We start from the raw sequence: 3,137 nt of genomic DNA on the forward strand, positions 1-3,137 counted from the left end.
CTAGCTATGATAGCTTCGCTAGCTATGCTAGCCATGATAGCTATGTTAGCTATGATAGCTTTGCTAGCTATGATAGCTTCGCTAGCTATGCTAGCTATGATAGCTATGTTAGCTATGATAGCTTTGCTAGCTAAGATAGCTTCGCTAGCTATGCTAGCTATGATAGCTATGACAGCTTGATCAATTGACTGACAGCCAATCAATAAATTATTTTAAAGTACATTTTATAATAATTATTGACAAKAAATATTTGATATAATACAAAATTTTGAATTAAAAACCGTACAATGTAAAAAAATATATTAATATTTTTATTTTTGCATTTTTTGGAGTAGTTTTGGTAAAAGTGTGAATCTTTTATGTACATTTGGTTGCAGTTATTTATTTTATTAAGCAGTGAATCATCAGCGTTTATGAGGAACAACTCATATCGGGAATCGGACCCAGAACCTTCTTGCTGCAAGGCAACAGCTCTACCAACTGCACCACCGTGCAGCCCGAACAACAGACACAAAACCTAAAATAAATTTTAGAATAAAGATTATTGTGTTTTTATGTTTTCCCGCCGTAAAGCACTTTGAACTGCCGTGTTGCTAAAAATGTGCAGCACAAATAAACTGAATTTATTGACTGAAATACCAAGTATTTCCTCTAAAAGTACTTCTGACTGCGTATTTTAATATCCAAACACCAAATATACTTCAAAACGCATCAATACGAACGTCTTAGCTCAACCGCAGAAGCTAGCATCTACAGTTTCCCGCATCCCAGCTTTCAGCCAATCGGTGCCCGGGGTGGGTGAATGGAGCTTCTTGATTGGCTGGTTTTCTGAACAACTTTTCTTAAAAACTCTGCAGCCCGTCGGGTTTTCTGTGAATAATCTGTGGGGATCCTGATGTTTTAGCGCGTTGCTGCGTTTTCCCACCATTCGGAGAATCCGATGTTTTATCAAATCAAAGATCAAAGGATCAAATAAACCGTGTTTACAAAACAAACATGGATCWGACGGATACAAAACACCGTTTTTTTTTGTTTTTTTTACAGTGTAAACAAGGAAGTGCTCAGCAGCAGCAGCCATGTTTAAATGTCGCTGAATTTCTTCGTTAGCTGCCGGTTGCTATGGTTACGGCGCCGTAGCTTTTAAAAACCTAAACGGTCCTCAGTAACCAAAATTAGTAAAAATGACTAAATAAACCAAAACAACGCAGCTCTGATGACAAAACGACGCAGCAGCTTGATAACTTTTGATATCAATATTTTCATTAATCAGCAGTTTTTCCCGACATGTGAAACGTCAGACACACTCTGGGGGGTTAAAGGTCACGAGTTATAAAGATCTAGGAATCCAGAGTGAGCAATAATCTGGATTATTTAGTTTCTTATCAGGGAATAAAACTTCGTATTTTCAGGTTCGTTCATTTAGAAAATATTTACTAAAAAATGTGGAAATATTTAAATATTCAACATGTTTAAGATGAATATTTGTCTCAACATCTTCAGCTTGGAGTTAAATATTTAAGAATCTAAACTTTWGTTTGGATTTTAATTTTCAGCTCTGAGCAAAAATGTTTATAAATTAAAACGTTTATTTGTGTGAATATTTAATTTCAAATTAAAATCTAATCTGGTTTATTTCTCAGATTAAATCATTTCTGTTGGTTTTTTTTACTCCTCATCTTTAACCTGTTGGGTTTTTCAGCGGTTCTGACATCCGGACCAGAACCAGAACCAGAACCAGAACCAGACCGCAGGTCCAGTTTAACCAGAACATCATCATCATCATCATCAGCTCCTCTTCATCACCCAGCCAGCAGGTCCGGCTCTGGACGGTCCGGTTCGGTCTTATGTAACCGGACCGAGCGGGTCGGCTGATGGCCGGACCGGGAGGTTCTGGACTCGCTCGGTCGGGTTCGGCGGTTCTGCTGACTCAGCACCGGCAGACAATCAATGGAAGGTTTTTTTTTTTTTAGAAAATCGGCGCTTCAATCCGCGGATTTTCTCCTGACTGCAGAACCAGAACCAGAACCAGAACCAGAACCAGGACGGATCCCGGTCCAAATTAAAAGCACGAACCTTTTTCTGTTCGTATCAGCAGAACTGGCGGTCCAAACGGGCTGGTACCGCCGCCAGCAGGGGATCAAACCCCAACAAAGCCCGACCCGTTCCAGCTTCCTTACCGAACACGGCGATCCCGCAGCGGGTTCGGATCCGATCACGCTCCTCCGGTCCGGTCCGGTTCGGCTCGGTTCGGCTCTGCGCGCAGCTCCAGCTTGACGTTGGGAGTCAGCCCACAGCTTCCGGTTACATCACCGCGGAGCGGAGCGGAGAGACGCCCACCCACCGGCCGCCCACTGCGCGCTGCGGGTCGGTGCTGGGCGGATTCTGACCCGCAGCCACTGCGCAGCGGCGCTGCGGGTCGGTGCTGGGCGGATTCTGACCCGCAGCCACTGCGGTTCCTCCACCGATGTGCGCAAATCTTTGTCCGCATCGCAACAACGCGCCGTTTCCATTAAATCATAAATGGTTGCGCYGTTATCAACCAGGAACTGCGCAAATCGAAATGACGCAAATAAATTCGCTTTAAYGGAAACAATAAAAAAGAAAAACAAGTTTTTTTATATCAAAACGTTGAAGGTTTGTTTTTTTTTTCCAGCCGTATAGAAATGGACGCGTTTCCTTAAGACGTCTTTCTGTCACAGGAGTCACGTGATCAACACCCGGATGTTRCTGCTGGCCGAAACCACGAAGAAGAGAAGAGGCGCCGCAGATCCGCCATTTGCTACAAAAGATCAAATGTTGRTTTTAGGCAATAAAATGATTATTTTCTTATTTTAAAAATTAATTTATCTGCATTTTCAATGAGTTTCTAAAACTACGAAGCTTCAACTGAAAATAAACCAACATCTAATCCACATTTCTACACATCGATCAGTTGTTCTGCAGGTTTTCTATGTGTTTAATGGATTTTTCACTCATTTTAAACCAGTTTTATCTCCTGACTTGATCAATATTTCATAATCAATCCATAAAAATCTGTAGGACAAAAAGAGAAACGAGTCTTAAAGTAAAGACAGGAGCAGCAGGGACCTCAAAACGTCTAAATATTAAAAATAAATATTAAAAAAAGGCCTTGAAGT

General features: G+C 41.5%; 1 protein-coding gene across 1 annotated transcript in view; it reads right to left on the reverse strand.

The window, feature by feature from the left end:
• calcrla (calcitonin receptor-like a) overlaps positions 1-2,403 on the reverse strand; it is a 31,112-nt gene extending 28,709 nt beyond the window's left edge. Inside the window, exon 1 of the mRNA XM_008404245.2 lies at positions 2,178-2,403. The gene's annotated coding sequence lies outside the window, so the exon portion shown is untranslated. The remainder of the gene's footprint in view (positions 1-2,177) is intronic.
• Between the last annotated feature and the right edge of the window lie 734 nt (positions 2,404-3,137).

Source organism: Poecilia reticulata, linkage group LG2 (assembly GCF_000633615.1).
Source record: "Poecilia reticulata strain Guanapo linkage group LG2, Guppy_female_1.0+MT, whole genome shotgun sequence".
NCBI classification, from domain to species: Eukaryota; Metazoa; Chordata; class Actinopteri; order Cyprinodontiformes; family Poeciliidae; genus Poecilia; species Poecilia reticulata.